The 20,675-nt window shown below is 47.0% G+C and overlaps 1 protein-coding gene across 1 annotated transcript in view; it reads right to left on the bottom strand.

The window, feature by feature from the left end:
- Positions 1–20,675, bottom strand: part of LOC134984132 (zinc finger protein ZFP2-like) — a 237,785-nt gene that overhangs the window by 65,371 nt on the left and 151,739 nt on the right. The window lies entirely within an intron of this gene.

Here is a 20,675-nt window from a genome sequence, read left to right as displayed (position 1 = left end):
GTGGACTTTTATGTTGAACACACTTGGTAAGGGCTGCTACAAATTCAAAGACATCCGTTTTAAGATGAGGCCAACAGTAGAATTGCTGAATGAACTTGAGAGTCTTAAGACCACCGGCATGACCCATGAAAGATGAAGAATGAGCCCACGTAAGCAATTTCCTGTAAAATTTTGGTGCTACAAAAGTTCTCCCTGGAGGAGGTAGAGGAACGGTACGAGTTGAAGCAAATGAAGCCAGATTCAGAATAAATTGTTTCTCAGAGGAGTTGAGTGAATCATCCGTTTGAAAAGAACAAGAAAGTGCATCTGCTCTTCAATTTAAGGTTCCTGGGTGGTTAAAGAGTTTGAAGGAGAACCGAGAGAAGAAGAGAGCTCACCTGGCTTGCCATGGGTTTAAACAACGAGTTTAAACAATGGGTTTAAACCATCATGGCAGAACTTGGAGGAGAAAACGGAATGGGAGAAGATTCTGAATGATCAGGACTGGGGCTCAATGTTAGTTGATTAGGGAAGAAGAAAAGGTCTCAAGTCAGTTTGAGAGGTTTACTGTTGAGGACGAGGTTTAGCTTTCTTATGAGATAATTTTCCAGTTCTGCCCATTCTTCAGCATAACATTACGGAGATTAGAGAACAAGGTCAGGAGGCCAGTAGCAACATAGCCTAAGTATTGAAATGTGGAAATAGGGAGGCATCAGTGAGCATAGACCCCCAGTGGCCATCGGTTACAGAAACATTGTGAGGTCAGTTGTTTATGGGTAAAAGCAAGAAGGTGCCATCCTTGAGCGGTAAAGTAATTGATAGGAGCCAGCAACTGGAGTCTGCTACTGTCCTGGACACGCTGTAGCTATACTGATGCCCCAAGAGCTCTAATTGGATCTTACGGGGATTGAGGGGAGCAGGAGGGAAAAAAACCCCAGCAGCAGTCAAACAGTATGGAGGATGTAGTCAGCACAGTCTGCCACCAGAGGGAGTCAACAGAGCAGGAGTGGAGGCCAGGCAATAATAATAATAAAAGCAGTTCAGGCGACCACTTACTGCCCAGGTAGGGCCGCAGCGGCAGAAGTCCCTGCCAGAAATCACTGAGGCTGTAGTGAAGGGCACTGATCATGGGCTGGTAGTGTCTGTAGCTCCCAGAGAAGCAGCTGGTTTCAGGAGGGCATGTGGCTATATTGCCAGTTTTCAAGATGGCACTTCAGGCAGGGAAGCCCAGATCAGAAGAAACTGTCCGGCTATGGCGGGTGAACCAGGTCAGTAATAAGGCAGGAGAGGGTACTAGGATGCAGTGGCACAGGGTAGCGTATCTTGCTGCGTAGGAACCCCACGTGTATGTCCTCTATAATTCACAGCTCTGCCAGATTCCACCGTAGCACCATGTGTTAGGAGGAGAGGGGGAGATGCCGGGACACTGCTGGAGTGATGACAGGCAAGTGCTCCATGTATTCCCCGGTGCCACGACTCAGGGCTTCAACGGCTGGACAGTAGGAGAAGGCAGGCTGCGGGCGAGTGAGCTGACTAACCTGACGCGTCCCTGCTGAGGCCACCAATCCCCATAGTATGCACCGTATCAGATGCCGGGAGAGCAGCTCCGCTCTGTGTCTCCAGCCGCGGTCACCGCTGATCCCCAGTCAGCCTCTCCACACGACTCCAACAGCACGGCTAGGCACAAGAGTGGACAGGGCGCACAGCCCTCGGTGAGTAGCAGTGCTACCTCGCTGAGGTCCAGTCCGTGGTGGGATCACTGCACAACTTCAGTCCGCGGCTTCGGATCCGGGAGTACGCCGCAACCTGCAAAAGCCAAATGAATGGCTCGGCAACGTACAAAACACACAGAGGGGCAAGAAAGGGCCCGAAAGAGCCCGTAGGACAGCTGTAAAAGGCAGAAAGGACCTATATAAGCAGGTGCTCCTTTATCCTGTTTCCTGCTGCCTTTCCAGTCAGCCCCCCCCCCACCCCCGTGACATCATTTATTGATGTTGAAAAGAAAAGTAATGTAGATTTTCGCACCAATCTAAGACCCGCTAATCTACTTTGGGAGCCACCTCCATTTTTTTAAAAAAAAAAACAGTCCCCAGCTGGACGAGGATAATTAGAATTTCATTTCTTGGAATTCTAACTTCCTACTGGGCGTAAACAAAAAATTTCCATCTGCTGTTTTGGGACGTTTAAATACAGTTGCCTTCGTTTTTAACACAGGCTCTGCTGCCTCTTCTAAGGATAGAATGGCTTACATAGCACTAATTAGCTCAGATATGTCCACTGAACTGAGAACTTCCGAAATGCAATGAGTCCTCATCCTCCAACGAATCCTCATCTAAATCATGTGTAGACTGTGAAGATGTTGTATCATGTCTATGTGATTTACTTACCACCAGCCTTTCAGCCTGCTTTTTTGAGAGGCTGACAATTCCCTAGGTGTATAAACTGTTATGAGCCACGGCTGTGGCTCATTCTTGTTTTGCATTTTGGTTCTGTATTTTATGTTATACTTCTGTTTATGTTCCCCGTGGGTGTCATGGGGTGCTCGGAGCTCACCCTTAAGGAGGGGATACTGTTATGAACCACAGGTAGTGGTTCATTCCTATTTATGTTTATAAAGTTGTCTTGCATGCCAGGATTTCCCGCTGCTCTGTTTTAGAATACTCTTGTCTGCTGCCGCTGGTGAGTCTATGTAATTGCAGCCTTTTCCCATGTGTTCAGCCTCACCTGGCTGCTAATTGCATCTGGTCAGGTTGGAATCATGCAACAAGGCAGCTGCATGTGATTATTAATTAGGTCTCCCTGTTATATGCTGGCTGAGGGCAGTTCGCAGATGCTGGTGATATTTCTAGCTTTCCAGTCTGCTTGAGTGCTTAGCTTGTTCCTGCCAGTTCCAGAGCTTCCTGTTTGCCTGTGTCAGTTACAGAGAGTTTCCAGTCCTGCTCAATCCGGTTGTTCCTGTCCTCAGTGATCCAGTACTCGGAAGTTTGTCATCTATTCCTGGAGTCTGACCGAGCACCTTTAACATCCTGTGGTGTTCGTGAGTCGCGGCGTAGCCGTGTGTTGCGGCTTGACCGCTTACTGTTTATTATTTTGTATCTTTGTGTTCTGGAGCTTTTGCGGAGGATTCCGCTCCCCCTGGTCCACTCTGGTATCCAGCGGTGCTGGATAGGAGTGACGGATCAGTGGATCTTTGGTTGTCCTTTTCCCTGGCGGCTAGTCCGCACATACTTCTTTGGTTAAGTTAGTTAGCTTGTAACCCCTGGCCTGGTTGCTTAGTCAGAGGGCCCCTTGTTATCACCCTGTCTCGGATTTCCCTTTGTCTCCCATTAAGACCTGAGGGGGCATCGGGGTTGGGCAGACATAATCCGCCCTTCGAACGCGGCTGCCATGGGCTCAAGCAACCATAGTCTCGCAGGGGATATCTGATAACACGGGCGAGACAACGGAGTTAGGGCGCCAGGGGTTACTAGGCTTTCCTGCTCCCGTAACCAGCATTCCCTTCCAGTACTCTGGCCTTTGTCATAAGATCTCCTCTGGTCAGAAGTACTGGAATCGTAACATAAACCTTAGAATGAATGTTGCATGTAAGGGTTAATAGGGAAACCTATTACGGGTATAGGAGCTGGTATAAACTGCTCAGCTACATTGGATAATGTCTGTGCAAAGTAGCCCATGAAGGTTCACCAGAACCTGTGCCTGCCTCACTGTACACGTGGGTAAGCATTGTCGCGACCCCACGGGGAGTTGTTGGAGCGACTCTAAGGTGCGTATAAGATGCTTTTTCGAAAGATCACTCCAAAAAAATAGTAATACTATAAAAATAAAAATAGGATTTTAATACCTACCGGTAAATCCTTTTCTCCTAGTCCGTAGAGGATGATGAGGTCACTTCAGAACCATGGGGTATAGACTGATTCGCAGGAGACATGGGCACTTTAAGACTTTTCCAGAGTGTGGACTGGCTCCTCCCTCTATGCCCCTCCTCCAGACCTCAGTATAGGAACTGTGCCCAGGGAGACTGACATTTCGAGGAAAGGATTTATTGTAAAGTTAATGGTGAGAGTCATACCAGCGCACACTTCAACAATGCCGTACAACAGGGCATTCAACGTTACACGTGTCAACGGCATGCAACATGCTGAAAAGAAATGTAACACAACTCTTGTGTAACAACAACTAACAACTGCAGGTAAAGTACGCACTGGGCCGGGCGCCCAGCATCCTCTACGGACTAGGAGAAAAGGATTTACTGGTAGGTATTAAAATCCTATTTTCTCATACATCCTAGAGGATGCTGGGGTCACTTCAGAACCATGGGGTTATAACAAAGCTCCAGAACGGGCAGGAAAGTGCGGATGACCCTGCAACACTGATTGACCAAACTTGAGGTCATCATCGGCCAAGGTATCAAACCTGTAAAACTTGGCAAACGTGTTTGCCCCCGACCAAGTAGCCGCTCGACAAAGTTGCAACGCCGAGACACCCCGGGCAGCTGCCCAGGAAGAGCCCACCTTTCTAGTAGAATGGGCAGTCACCGAATTCGGTAACGGCAATCCTGCCGTGGAATGAGCGTGCTGAATCGTACCTCTGATCCAGCGCGCAATGGTCTGCTTAGAAGCAGGATACCCAATCTTGTTGGGAGCATACAGGACAAACAGAGCCTCTGTTTTCCAAATTTGAGCTGTCCTTGCTACATAAATTTTCAAAGCCCTGACCACATCTAGGGACTTTGATGCAGAGAAGGTGTCACACAATAGGCTGGTTTATATGGAAAGAGGAAACCACCTTCGGAAGAAATTGCTGCCAAGTTCTTAACTGCGCCCTATCTTCATGGAAGATCAAGTAAGGGCTCTTGTGAGACAAGGCCGCTAACTCAGACACCCGCCTTGTGGAGGCTAAGGCCAACAGTATGACCACTTTCCAAGTAAGAAATTTTAACTCTATCTCCTGTAGAGGTTCAAACCAATGTGATTGAAGGAACTGCAACACCATGTTAAGATCCCACGGTGCCACTGGAGGCACAAATGGAAGTTGATTGTGCAAAACCCCTTTCACGAACGTCTGAACTTCTTGAAGGGAGGCCAATTGTTTCTGAAAGAAAATTGATAAGGCCGAAATCTGGACCTTAATGGAGCCCAATTTCAGACCCGCATCCACACCCGCCTGTAGAAATAGGAGAAAAACGTCCCAAGTGAAACTCTTCCACTGGAGCCTTCTTGGATTCACACCAAGATACATATTTTCTCCAAATACGGTGGTAATGTTTAGACGTTACTCCTTTCCTGGCCTGAATGAAAGTTGGAATGACTTCTTCTGGAATACCCTTTCGGGCTAAGATCTGGCGTTCAACAGCCATGCCGTCAAACGTAGCCTCGATAAGCCTTGATACACGCATGGCCCCTGCTGCAGCAGGTCCTCGCGAAGAGGAAGAGGTTGAGGATCTTCTATGAGTAACTCTTGAAGATATGGATACCAAGCCCTCCTTGGCCAGTCTGGGACAATGAGGATCGCCCGAACCCTTGTTCTTCTTACAATCTTGAGAACTTTTGGAATCAGTGGAAGTGGAGGGAAGACATACACCGACTGAAACATCCACTGTGTCACCAGTGCATCCACTGCTATTGCTTGAGGGTCACTCGACCTGGAATAATATCTCTGAAGCTTCTTGTTGATGCGAGATGCCATCATGTCTACTTGAGGGACTCACCAAAGATCTGCCACCTCTGCGAAGACGTGTGGGTGGAGGCCCCATTCTCCTGGATGGAGATCGTGTCTGCTGAGGAAGTCTGCTTCCCAGTTGTCCACTCCGGAATGAAAATTGCAGAGAGCGCTTGCATGTTTTTCCGCCCAGAGGAGGATTCTTGTCGCCTCTGCCATCGCCGCTCTGCTTTTCATTCTGTCCTGACTGTTTATGTACGCCACTGCTGTTACATTGTCGGAATGGATCTGTACGGGTAAATCTTGAAGAAAATGCTCTGCTTGTAGAAGGACGTTGTAAATGGCTCTCAACTCCAGAACGTTTATGTGAAGACAAGTTTCCTGACTTGACCATCTTCCTTGGAAGCTTACTCCGTGTGACTGCCCCCCAGCCTCGGAGACTTGCATCCGTGGTTAACAGGACCCAGTCCTGAATCCCGAACCTGTGACCCTGCAGTAGGTGAGCACTGTGTAGCCACCACAGGAGCGAAATTCTGGCTTTTGATGACAGGATTATCCTCTGGTGCATGTGTAGATGGGATCCAGACCACTTGTCCAACAGATCCCACTGGAATACCCTGGTATGGAATAGTCCAAACTGCAAGGCCTCGAAGGCCGCTACCATCTTTCCCAACAACCAAATGCATTGATGAATTGACACTCTTGTCGGTTTCAAAATTTGTTTGACCATTTTCTGGATTTCCAGAGCCTTTTCCACTGGAAGAAATACCCTCTGTACTTCTGTGTCCAGTATCATTCCCAGAAAGGATAACTTTGTTGTAGGTTCCAATTGTGATTTTGGAATGTTCATGATCCAACTGTGTTGTTGAAGCACTGTCGGGGAGAGTGCAATGTTCTGCACCAACCGTTCCCTGGACCTCGCTTTTATTAGGAGATCATCCAGGTAAGGAATTAGAATGACTCCTTTCTGACGAAGGAGGACCATCATCTCCGCCATCACCTTGGTGAAGACCCTCGGTGCCGTGGAGAGTCCAAACGGCAATGTCTGAAATTGGTAATGACAATCCTGTACAGCGAATCTCAGATAAGCTTGATGCGGAGGATAAATGGGAACATGTAAGTAGGCATCTTTTATGTCCACGGATACCATGAAATCCCCTTCCTCCAGACAGGAGATCACTGCTCTCAGATTCTTGAATTTGAACCTTTTCAGGTATAGATTCAGAGATTTTAGGTCCAGGATCGGTCTGACCGAGCCGTCTGGCTTCGGAACTACAAAGAGGCTTGAATAAAAACCTTCTCCCTGTTGTGAGAGGGGAACCAGGACAATGACGTGATCCTGGCACAATTTTTGTATTGCTGCAGTTACCACCTTCCTGTCAGGGAGAGAAACTGGTAAGGCCGATTTGAAAAAGCGGCGCAGGGGAACGCCTTGAAACTCCAGTTTGTACCCGTGGGACACAATTTGTAAGACCCACGGGTCTAGGCCAGAATGAACCCAGAACTGACTGAAAAGCTGCAGACGTGCCCCCACCCGAGCCCCAGCGTCATGTTGTAGACTTGGCAGAAGCAGGTGATTTCTGCTCCTGTGATCCTGGGGACGCTGAGGACCTTTTTCCTCGTCCCCTTCCTCTACCTGCCAAGAAAGGGGCACCTTTAGCCTTTTTGTATCTATTGGGCCAAAAGCACTGCATCTGAAAGTGATGAGGTTTCTTTGCCGGCGTAGGAGCATAAGGCAAAAAAGTTGATTTACCTGCGGTAGCCGCAGAAACTAAAGCATCTAGCCCATCACCAAACAAGGCCTCTCCATTATACGGGAGAGACTCCATATTTCTTTTGGAATCTGCGTCAGCATTCCACTGGCGAATCCACAACGCCCTCCGTGCCGAGACTGCCATGGTAGATGCTCTTGATTCCAAGTGCCCAATATCTCTCATAGCTTCACGCATGTATGCTGCGTCTTTTATATGACCCAACGTAAGGAGAACCTCATCTCTATCTATTGTGTCAATTTCAGAAGAGTTATCTGACCACTTTTCAATATCACTACTCACCCACACACAGGCAATGTTAGGCCATGAGTAGTCTCCCATTGGCCACATAAAAACTTTAATGAAGTCTCCAACTTGCGTTCTGCCGGCTCCTTGAGAGCAGCCATCCCAGGTGCAGGGAGAATCACCTTTTTTGTTAACTGTGACAGGGCCCTGTCTAAAACAGGGGGTGACTCCCACTTTGTCCTGTCCTCTACCGGGAAAGGATAAGTAGCCTGAATTCTTTTGGGGATCTGAAATTTCTTTTCAGGGTTTGCCCAGACACCCTCAAAGAGAGTGTTCAGTTCATGAGAAGGAGGAAACATTACATTAGTTTTCTTTTCTTTATAGAGGTAAACCTTCTGCTGAGGTAATGAAGGGGTCTCCATAACCTCTAACACCTTCTTTATAGCCACAATCATGTACTGAATGTTTTTAGCTAATTTTGGATCTATTGCCCTGGAATCACCAGTGTCGACACAGGAATCAGCGTCCGTGTCGGTCTGTATAACCTGAGCAAATGACCTCTTATGGGACCCAGAGGGATCCCCTGTGGATGAAAACACAGAGTTTTGACAAATCACATCTTCCACAGACTTTCTCCAAGTTTCTGCATGAGACTCAGACTTATCCAATCTCTTACGGATATGACTCACACTATCACGTAATTCTTTCACCCATTCAGGCTCATGGTGTGCCGGTAGCGCCATCACATTACAACTCTGTGTCCCCATAATGGCTCCCTCAGGGGAAGAGCTCCCTGTCTCAGACATGCCACACACGTGTACACCACACCACAGACACTCCGGGGCTTATAGGGGACAGACCCACAGTAAAATCTGTCAGAGGGATACAGAAGGAATTGCCAGCTCACAACTCAGCGACAGTAATAAATTGTCTGTGAAACACAAAATGCCAACAGAGCTGCAGCGCTTTTATAATTACACAATGTACATAGCACCAAATTTCACTGCACCCCCCCCGTTTTGCACCCTGATACTTGCTACAGCAGTGGAGGAGTACCAGCGGTCTTCTCTGCAGCCTGGAGGGAGAGAAAATGGCGCTGAGCAGTGTGCTGTCTGTCTGAGGAAGAAGCCCGCCCCCCGTAATGGCGCGCTTTCACTCAGACTTAGAGAGACTCATGTTTATACTGGCGTGGGGTAGGACTGTGCCGCAGCAACTTATGCCCCTAATCTGCCAGTCCTATAAGGGTTCATGCTGCCCAGGGCGCCCCCCCCCCCCCCGCACTGCCTGTGTGTGTGGGAGCATGGCGCGCAGCATTCCCGCCCGCTGCTCGGTACCTTTCTAGTCGTCCCGATGTTGAAGAGTCTTTTCCTCTTACTCACCTGTCTTCTGACTTCTGGCGCTGTAAGGGGGGTGACGGCAGGCTGTGGGAGTGAGCACATAGCCGCAGCTAGCGTTCAGTACCCCTCAGGAGCTAATGGTGTCCTGTCAGCTTAGAAGCAGAGCCATGAAACTCACAGAAGTTGGTTCCTACTTCCTCTCCTAGGTCCTACGAAGCAGGGAGGCTGTTGCCAGCAGTGCTCCCTGAAAATGAAAAACCTAACATAAGTCTTTTCAGAGAAACTCAGTAGAGCTCCTCAGAGTGCATCCAGTCTGCCTGGGCACAGATTCTAAACTGAGGTCTGGAGGAGTGGCATAGAGGGAGGAGCCAGTTCACAACCTTGAAAAGTCTTAAAGTGCCCATGTCTTCTGCGGAACAGTCTATACCCCATGGTTCTGAAGTGACCCCAGCATCCTCTAGGACGTATGAAAAACTTATGGCTGCTAAAAACAGCAGCCCTCTGACAATGGTCTGGCTCCTGCCGCAACAAACAAAAAACTGACGTGCACATGCGTGTAGATGGTGACACTAAAACTACTGGATGATCATTGTGAAGGTCTGAGGTATTGGTACAATGCAAATTTGTTGAGATATTGTTTCTTTTTCAGATGGAACCATGGGTCGTGCACATGATGCGACTGGCAAAAGGGAGCCATTGGTTGTGGCCTAGACTGGCATTTGTTTGTTGGTGATCCCTTGTAGACAGTGAGTAGTATCCATCTACATTGGAAGAAGCATGGACACCAAGAATCTCAGCGGCGGAACAGTGGGCGAAAGTAGATCACGACAAATCGGGACCACAGGCATTTAGGTCGCCTAGCAACCACCAATCGTTCCAAACGCATCAGGAACTGCACCAACAGTACAATGCCGGACCCAGCCAAGCAGTCCCAGATCTGGTGAATTGGAGGGCCACGTGAGATGTGGCACGTCAGACTGGTGCTCTGAAAACCAATAGAAGCCTTTCGGCAACTATTCCGCCGCTGAGAGTACACCTAAAGTCTAAAACTAATGTGATAGCTGTTTTTATGGTAATTATTTTGAGCAATAGAGTAGGACCTGCAGTATAGTGGGGTCCCTTGTCGGGAGCTGCAGGCTTAAATGCACTGAGCAATACATGAACTATAAATCCACTTTTTATTATGGTTAGCTAAAATAGTGAGTGCAAGACACATTTATGTATGTAGTAAGGCTACTGGGAGACCTTAGATTGAGCAATATTGGATGTGGCCATTACATTCCCTAAAGTCATAACCTCAGAACTGCACAGAGCAGGTAATTAGAAATGTGTTCCTCATGAACAAGTCCACAATTACCGTCTGAAGGTTACACAATTATTTCAGGTCTACACAACTGATATTTGAGGATAAAGCCTTTAACAGAAAACACCCCTGAAGAAGTCACTATTGGAGAAATGCGCTGATCACGCACAATTTGTATTTAGAGTGAATTGGAGTGGATAAGAACAAGCCTGCCCATGCAAGGGTGACAACAAGTGCAAAATGCTTGTCTTATGATTATACAGATATGTACCTGTAATAAGCTTTTACTCTGTTTTACTTGAAGTTCTAGATTCAAATGTAATTTTATTTCTGAATCTTATGCAAATTGTATTTGGTGACCTCAGGTCTACTGTATAGCAGGAAATATTTCATACCTGCATCATCTAACAAAATGCATATAAATTAGGCACTCCACAAAAAACAATTCTAATTATATTATATACATACATACATATATACACATTTATATATAATCACTAATAATACATTTCTGCTTGTTACTTTTAATAACATTATAGTGCTGTGTGTAATAACTCTCTAAATGTGATATTTGTCATGGATAGCCTTGTGTTATAAACACCCAACTGAGAACAGGGCTGATGGCGGAGGAGGGTGTAGGATAAGAGATTGCTGTAGTGACTGAGCAATGAGAATATGTGACTTCTGTAATAAGTGTTTATTACTCACCTGTGCTGATATCTGTAGGGATCTCCTCCTCCTTACACTGCTGATCACCCCTCACATACGTCTCTTCTTCTGCCTTTATATCAGTCACATACGTCTCTTCTTCTCCCTCTATATCTTCTGCCTTTACATCAGTCACATACGTCTCTTCTTCTCCCTCTATATCTTCTGCCTTTATATCAGTCACATACGTCTCTTCTTCTCCCTCTATATCTTCTACCTTCATATCAGTCACATACGTCTCTTCTCCCTTTATATCTTCTGCCTTTATATCAGTCACATACGTCTCTTCTTCTCCCTCTATATCTTCTGCCTTTATATCAGTCACATACGTCTCTTCTTCTCCCTCTGTATCTTCTGCCTTTATATCAGTCACATACGTCTCTTCTTCTCCCTCTATATCTTCTGCCTTTATATCAGTCACATACGTCTCTTCTTCTCCCTCTATATCTTCTGCCTTTATATCAGTCACATACGTCTCTTCTTCTCCCTCTATATCTTCTACCTTTATATCAGTCACATACGTCGCTTCTTCTCCCTCTGTATCTTCTGTTTTTATATCAGTCACATACGTCTCTTCTACTCCCTCTATATCTTCTGCCTTTATATCAGTCACATATGTCTCTTCTTCTCCCTCTATATCTTCTGCCTTTATATCAGTCACATACATCTCTTCTTCTCCCTCTATATCTTGTATTTTAGTATTAGTAAGACGTTCTACCTAAAAAACAAACACACTATTATAATATTTGTGTACAGTCAGATTAAACTGAGGTGAAACAGTATAATATCAGTGTATAATACACACACAGCTTCTCTACAGATCATATAGTGACAGTCACTTTGGTATATTGGTGAGACCCTAAATCCCACCTACCTGATCCTCCTGTGGGATTCTGTGATTCTCCTCTGTACAGTCCTGGGAATACAGAGGACGGGAACATCTCTCTGGGGTATCTCTGTTACTGGGTCCATCTGTAGGAGACACACAGTGACTGAGTACAGTGTATATATGTGATTATCAGATGATGTGTGTATATAGGGGACCCCCATACCTGCTCTCCCCTGTACAATACATGACAGTCTCCTCTTACCCAGTGATGTGAGGGGCCGGTGATTCTCCATCATCCCGTCCTTGTACAGACCCCTGTGTTCCTCTATATACTCCCCCTCCTGCATGGAGACATAGACCGTGACATCCTGACACCTTATAGACACCTGACACACACAGTGATACAGTCATCACCCAGACACGTCCCCTGGTGTTACTGTATAATGTCCCATTCCCAGCAGTCACCTCTCCAGTCATCACCCAGACACATCCCCCGGTGTTACTGTATAATGCCCCATTCCCAGCAGTCACCTCTCCAGTCACCACCCAGACACATCCCCCGGTGTTACTGTATAATGCCCCATTCCAAGCAGTCACCTCTCCAGTCATCACCCAGACACGTCCCCTAGTGTTACTGTATAATGTCCCATTCCCAGCAGTCACCTCTCCAGTCCTCACCCAGACATGTCCCCTGGTGCTACTGTATAATACCCCATTCCCAGCAGTCACCTGTCCAGTCATGACCCAGACACATCCACCGGTATTACTGTATAATTCCCCATTCCCAGCAGTCACCTCTCCAGTCATCATCCAGACACATCCCCTGCTGTTACTATATAATGCACCATTCCCAGCAGTCACCTGTCCAGTCATCACCCAGACACATCCCCTAGTGTTACTGTATAATGTCCCATTTCCAGCAGCCACCTCTCCAGTCATCACCCAGACACGTCCCCCGGTGTTACTGTATAATGTCCCATTCCCAGCAGTCACCTCTCCAGTCATCACCCAGAAACACACGACCGGTGTTACTGTATAATGTCCCATTCCCAGCAGCCACCTCTCCAGTCATCACCCAGACACGTCCCCCGGTGTTACTGTATAATGCCCCATTCCCAGCAGTCACCTCTCCAGTCATCACCCAGACACGTCTCCTGGTGTTACTGTATAATGCCCCATTTCCAGCAGTCACCTCTCCAGTCATCACCCAGACACGTCCCCTGGTGTTACTGTATAATGTCCCATTCCCAGCAGTCACCTCTCCAGTCATCACCCAGACACATCCCCCGGTGTTATTGTATAATGTCACATTCCCAGCAGTCACCTCTCCAGTCATCACCCAGACACGTCCCCCGGTGTTACTGTATAATGTCCCATTCCCGGCAGTCACCTCTCCAGTCATCACCCAGACACGTCCCCCGGTGTTAATGTATAATGTCCCATTCCCAGCAGTCACCTCCTCAGTCATCACCCAGACACATCCCCTGGTGTTACTGTATAATGTCACATTCCCAGCAGTCACCTCTCCAGTCATCACCCAGACACGTCCCCCGGTGTTACTGTATAATGTCCCATTCCCGGCAGTCACCTCTCCAGTCATCACCCAGACACACCCCCTGGTGTTAATGTATAATGCCCCATTCCCTGCAGTCACCTCTCCAGTCATCACCCAGACACATCCCCTGGTGTTACTGTATAATGTCCCATTCCCGGCAGTCACCTCTCCAGTCATCACCCAGACACGTCCCCTGGTGTTACTGTATAATGTCAAGGGGTCAGCTTGCTGGGGGTAGCTTGCGTAGAATTTAATAAGTGTGGAATTAAGAAGTGTGTTATCCGAACAGTTAAAAAAACAGTTGAACAAACCCTGAGCACCATCAAGGAAAGGTAATTTACTTAAACAACTTATTCCTACACCACTTAACCCAACATTATCTCACAAACGACCACAGCATGTTCATCAAACTACTGATTCTTATTTCAATTCATGGAATTCTCACCAAATGTAACATATTCTACACTCACCCTAAAACTCACCCCTCTGATGTACATTACAGCTTCTATTCTCCACTCCCCTCTTCTAACCACTCATGAGCTTTATACTTACTTCTCTGCAAGTACTTTGACAACCACAATTGGCCACCAGAATAAACACTCGTGAACATCCACCAATATTTATCTCACTCTTCTGCTTTTATTAGCTGGTGCCATATCACCAAATCCAGGCCCCAACCACCTGTCCCTCTCACACTCAGCTGTCTCAAAACAACATAGAACTCCATCTAACCTCATAAATATCACGTCTCCCATCCCCCTCCAAGTCACAAAAATTTGGCTTATGGAATGCACGCTCTGTTTGTAACATATTACCATCCATCCATGACCTCTTCATATCTCACAACTTTAATCTGCCGACTATAACAGAAACATGGCTCACACAATCAGACACGGCCTACCCTGCAGCACTGTCACACGGTGGTTTCCACTTCTCACACACACACACACACACACACACACACACACACACACACACACACACACACACACACCTGGTAATAGTAAAGGTGGTGGGATTGGAATATTACTGTCCCAATTTTTCACATACACCCTTGTACCTCAGGTTCCATCACTCGCATTCACATAATTTGAAGTTCACTCTATCAGGATCCCCCCCCCCCCCCTTCTCTCTGCGTGTTGCAGCTATCTATTGCCCTCATGGGCAACTCAAACAACAATTTCTAGAAGATTTTTCTGCCTGGCTCCCTCACTTCTTCTCCTCTGACATCTCCACCATCATTATGGGTCGATTTCAATATAGCTCTTGACAGTCCACAATCTGTTCATGCCTCCAAACTCCTCTCTCTAACCTCCTCTCTGGGCCTCACCCAATGGTCTGACACCTCTACACACCAGGAAGGCCACTGCCTTGATCTTGTGTTCACCAGGCTCTGCTCAGTTTCTGAATTCATTAACACTCCTTTCCCTCTCTCTGATCACAACCTGATCACCTTCACAATCTCTTCTATTACTCTAAAATTCTATGACGCTAAAACCTAGCAAGCCTCCTCTAACCTGCAGAAATACTAACAATATACATTTTCTACAACTTTCCACTTCTCTGCAACAACTGCTCTCACCAATCTGTACATTTACCCACACCTGACACTGTTGTATCCCACCTGCACAAGACCCTAGAGTGTGCGCTTGATGAAGTGGCTCCAGCTACCCATCAAACTCCACGTAGGCTTAGATGCCAACCATGGCACTCTAAATCAACAAGACACCTACAAAAACTGTCACGTAAAGTAGAACGTCAGTGGCGTAAATCTCAGAATCCAAGTGACTTCCTCACATATAAGACCACCTACCACTCCTATCATCAGGCCCTAGACACTGCCAAACAAACATATTTCCAATCTCTCATGTCTTCTCATGCCACCAACCCCAAGCGACTTTTTAATACATATAAATCACTTCTTTACCCTCCCTCACCTCCCCCACTAGCTACTATCAGTGCACAAGAACATGCCTCCTACTTCAAGGATAAGAGTGATAAAATCCGAGATGAAATGGTACGCTCTTCCTCAGCCAGTGACCTGCTCAATTCCCTACCTGAACCCTCTGGCACTTTCTCTTCATTTGATCTCCCAAGTGAAGATGAAGTATCAACACTCTTTCCATCCTCCTACTCCACTACCTCTCCTCTTGATCCTATACCCTCACAGGTCAGTAAAACTTTGTCTCCTGTGCTTATCCCAACCTTAACTAACATCTGTAATCTCTCTCTCTCTACTGGTATCTTTCCTTCTCTGTTTAAGCATGCAGTGATTACTCCCATTACTAATCAAACACAACTCTGACCCAAACACACTCTCTAACTACCGTCCCATTTCTCAGCTACCAGGTCCCTTCAAGCTACTTGAGAGACTTGCCTACACTCGCCTTACACACATTCTTAACTCCCACAACTTATTGGACCCACTTCAGTCAGGCTTTCATGCCCAACACTCCACAGACACTGCACTGACCAAAGATCTGCTAGATCTAAAGCCCATTACACACTACTCATTCTTCTAGATCTCTCTGCTGCTTATGACACTGTTGACCACTCTCTTCTCATACAAATACTACAATCCCTAGGTCTTCAGGACACAGCCCTCTCCTGGTTCTCATCCTACCTATCTAATCGCTCTTTCAGTGTTCACTTCTCTGATTCTACCTCTTCTTCTCTACCTCTTCTTCTCTACATATATCAGTTGGAGTACCACAAGGCTCAGTCTTGGGTCCTCTGCTGTTCTCAGTCTGTACCTCATCTCATTGCTGGGTGATCATATCATACAACCCATTAAGAAACTGGCAAGCTGGTGGACCATTATGCAACAGGTAGCATCTATCCTTGTGTATCAATGCCTATTCCCCCATATATTGTAAGCATGCAAGCAGGGCCTTCCTACCTCTATGTCTGTCTGGTTTTACCCAGTTTTGTTCTATTACTGTTATTTTAATTGTAAAGCTCAACGGAATATGCTGCGCTATATAAGAAACTGCTAATAAATAAATATTAAAATAAATACAACACAGGCCGCTGCCCCTGTATACTATGACAACACAGGAAGCTACCCCTGTATAGTATGACAATACAGTCCACTCCCCCTGTATACTATGACAGCACAGGAAGCTACGCCTGTATATTATGACAACACAGGCCGCTCCCCCTGTATACTATGACAGTACAGGATGCTAACCCTGTATATTATGACAACACAGGCCGCTCCCTCTGTATATTATGACAACACAGGCCGCTCCCCTGTATACTATGACAGCACAGGATGCTACCCATGTATATTATAGCAACACAGGCCGCTCCCCTTGTATACCATGACAGCACAGGATGCTACCCATGTATATTATAGCAACACAGGCCGCTCCCCTTGTATACTATGACAGCACAGGATGCTACCCCTGTATATTATGACAACACACGCCACTCCTTCTGTATAGAAAGCCAATACTTGCCACTCACCCTATATAATAATAGTAACAAGACACCACAGGCCCCTCCGCCTGTATATTATGACAACGCAGGTCGCTCCCCTTGTATACTATGACAGTACAGGAAGCTACCCCTGTATATTATGACAACACAAGCCACTCCTTCTGTATAGAAAGACAATCCATGCCGCTCAACCTTTATAATAATAGAAACAAGACATCACAGGCCCCTCCTCCTGTATATTATGACCACAGGTCACTCCCCTTGTATACTATGACAGTACAGGAAGCTACCCCTGTATATTATGACAACACAGGCCACTCCTTCTGTATAGAAAGACAATCCATGCCGCTCAACCTATATAATAATAGAAACGAGACACCACAGGCCCCTCCTCCTGTATATTATGACCACAGGTCACTCCCCTTGTATACTATGACAGTACAGGATGCTACCCCTGTATATTATGACAACACAGGCCCCTCCTTCTTTATAGAAAGACAATACATGTCGCTCACCCTATATAATAATAGGAACAAGACACCACAGGCCCCTCCGCCTGTATATTATGGCAACACAGGTCGCTCCTCCTGTATACTATGACAGTACAGGACGCTACCCCTGTATATATTGCCACTACCCCTGTATACAATGACGGAACAGGATGCTAGCCCTGTATGTTATGACAACACAGGCCGCTCCCACTGTACACTATGACAGCACAGGATGCTACCCCTATATATTATGACAACACAGACCACTCCCCCTGTATACTATGACAGCACATGATGCTACCCCTGTATATTATGTTAACACAGGCCACTACCCCTGTATACTATGACAACACAGGCTGCTACCTCTGTATATTATAGAAACACAGGCCGCTCCCCCTGTATACTATGACAGCACAGGATGCTACCCCTGTATACTATGACAGCACAGGCCGCTCCCCCTGTATACAATGACGGCACAGGATGATATCCCTCTATATTATGACAATACAGGCCGCTCCCCCTGTATACTATGACAGCACAGGATGCTACCCCTGTACATTATGAAAACACAGGCCGCGCCCCCTGTATACTATGAAAGCACAGGATGCTACCCCTGTATATTACAGCAACACAGGCCGCTCCCCCTGTATACTATGACAGCACAGGATGCTACCCCTGTATACTATGACAGCACAGGCCACTCCTTCTGTATAGAAAGCCAATACATGCTGTTCACCCTATATAATAATAGTAACAAGACACCACAGGCTGCTACCCTGTATACTATGACAGCACAGGCCGCTCCCCCTGTATACAATGACGGCACAGGATACTTCCCCTGTATATTATGACAATACAGGCCGCTCCTTCTGTATAGAAAGCCAATACATGCTACTCACCCTATATAATAATAGTAACAAGACACCACAGGCCCCTCCGCCTGTATATTATGACAACACAGGTCGCTCCTCCTGTATACTATGACAGTACAGGACGCTGCCCCTGTATATTATGCTACTACCCCTGTATACAATGACGTCACAGGATACTACCCCTGTATATTATGACAACCCAGGCCGCTCCACCTGTATACTATGACAGCAGATGATGCTACCTCTGTATATTATGTAAAGACAGGCCACTTCCCCTGTATACTATGACAGCACATGATGCTACCCCTGTATATTATGTTAATACAGACCACTCCCCCTGTATACTATGACAGCACAGGATGCTACCCCTGTATATTATGAAAACACAGGCCGCTCCTCCTGTATACTATGACAACACAGGCTGCTACCCCTGTATATTTTAGCAACACAAGCCGCTCCCCCTGTATACTATGACAGCACAGGATGCTACCCCTGTATACAATGACAGCACAGGCCACTCCTTCTGTATAGAAAGCCAATACATGCTGCTCACCCTATATAATAATAGTAACAAGACACCACAGGCCCCTCCCCCTGTATACTATGACAGTACAGGCCAGCCCCCTGTATTCAATGACGGCACAGAATGATAACCCTGTATATTATTACAATACAGGCCACTACTCCTGTATACTATGACAGTACAGGACGCTGCCCCTGTATATTATGCTGCTACCCCTGTATACAATGATGGCACAGGATACTACCCCTGTATATTATGACAACACAGGCCGCTCCACCTGTATACTATGACAGCACATGATGCTACCCCTGTATATTATGTTAATACAGACCGCTCCCCGTATACTATGACAGCACATGATGCTACCCCTGTATATTATGAAAACACAGGCCGCTCCTCCTGTATACTATGACAACACAGGCTGCTACCCCTGTATATTTTAGCAACACAGGCCGCTTCCCCTGTATACAATGACAGCACAGGCCACTCCTTCTGTATAGAAAGCCAATACATGCTGCTCTCCCTATATAATAATAGTAACAAGACACCACAGGCCCCTCCCCCTGTATACTATGACAGAACAGGCCGCTCCCCCTGTATTCAATGACGGCACAGAATGATACCCCTGCATATTATGACAATACAGGCCGCTCCCCCTTTATACTATGACAGCACAGGATGCAACCACTGTATATTATGACAACACAGGCCGCTCCTCCTGTATACTATGACAGCACAGGATGCTACCCCTGTATACTATGACAGCACAGGCCACTCCTTCTGTATACAATGACGGCACAGAATGATACCCCTGCATATTATGACAATACAGGCCGCTCCCCCTGTATACTATGACAGCACAGGATGCTACCCCTGTATACTATGACAGCACAGGCCGCTTCTCCTGTATACTATAACAGCACAGGAAGCTACCCCTGTATACTATGACAGCACAGGCCACTCCTTCTGTATAGAAAGCCAATACATGATGCTCACCCTATATAATAACAGTAACAAGTCACCACAGGCTGCTCCTCCTGTATACTATGACAGCACTGACCGCTCCCCCTGTATACTATGACAGCACAGGCCGCTCCCCCTGTATACAATGACAGCAGATGATGCTACCCCTGTATATTATGACAACACAGGCCGCTCCCCCTGTATACTATGACAGCACAGGATGCTACCCCTGTATATTATGACAACACAGGCCGCTCCCCCTGTATACTATGACAGCACAGGATGCTACCCCTGTATATTATGACAACATATGCTGCTCCCCTGAATATTAATACAACACAGGCCGCTCCCTCTGTATAGTACAATGCAAAAGGACACAACACCTGTAATGTTCCGTTTATGGAAATACAATAACGGAGGGGTCAGCGCCACCTGTATTACGGCAACGGCGTGGTCTGCGCCACCTGTATTACGGTAACTCCGGGGTCTACGCCGCTTGTATTACGGTAACGCCGGGGTTTGCACCACCTGTATTACGGTAACGGCGGGGTCTGCGCCACCTGTATTACGGTAATGGCGGGGACGGCGCCACCTATATTACGGTTACGGCAGGGGCTGCGCCACCTTAATTACAGTAACGGCAAGGATTGCGCCACCTGTAATACGGTAACGGCGGGGTCTGCGACGCCTGTATTACGGTAATGGCGGGGTCTGCGCCACAGTATTACGGTAACGGCGGGATCTCCACCACCTGTATTACGGTAACGGCGGGGTCTGCACCTCCTGTATTACGGTAACGGCGGGGTCTGCGCCACCTGTATTACGGTAACGGCGGGGTCTGCGCCACCTGTATTACGGTAACGGCGGGGTCTGCACCTCCTGTATTACGGTAACGGCGGGGTCTGCGCCACCTGTATTACGGTAACGGTGGGGTCTGCGCCCCCTGTATTACGGTAACGGCGGGGTCTGCGCCACCTGTATTACAGTAATAGGACACTAGAGTGTCAGCCACCTGTACA

This window comes from Pseudophryne corroboree (assembly GCF_028390025.1).
Source record: "Pseudophryne corroboree isolate aPseCor3 chromosome 3 unlocalized genomic scaffold, aPseCor3.hap2 SUPER_3_unloc_38, whole genome shotgun sequence".
Classification (NCBI taxonomy): Eukaryota; Metazoa; Chordata; class Amphibia; order Anura; family Myobatrachidae; genus Pseudophryne; species Pseudophryne corroboree.
Note: the sequence above shows the minus strand (reverse complement) of the source record. Positions and strands in the feature narration are given on the sequence as shown.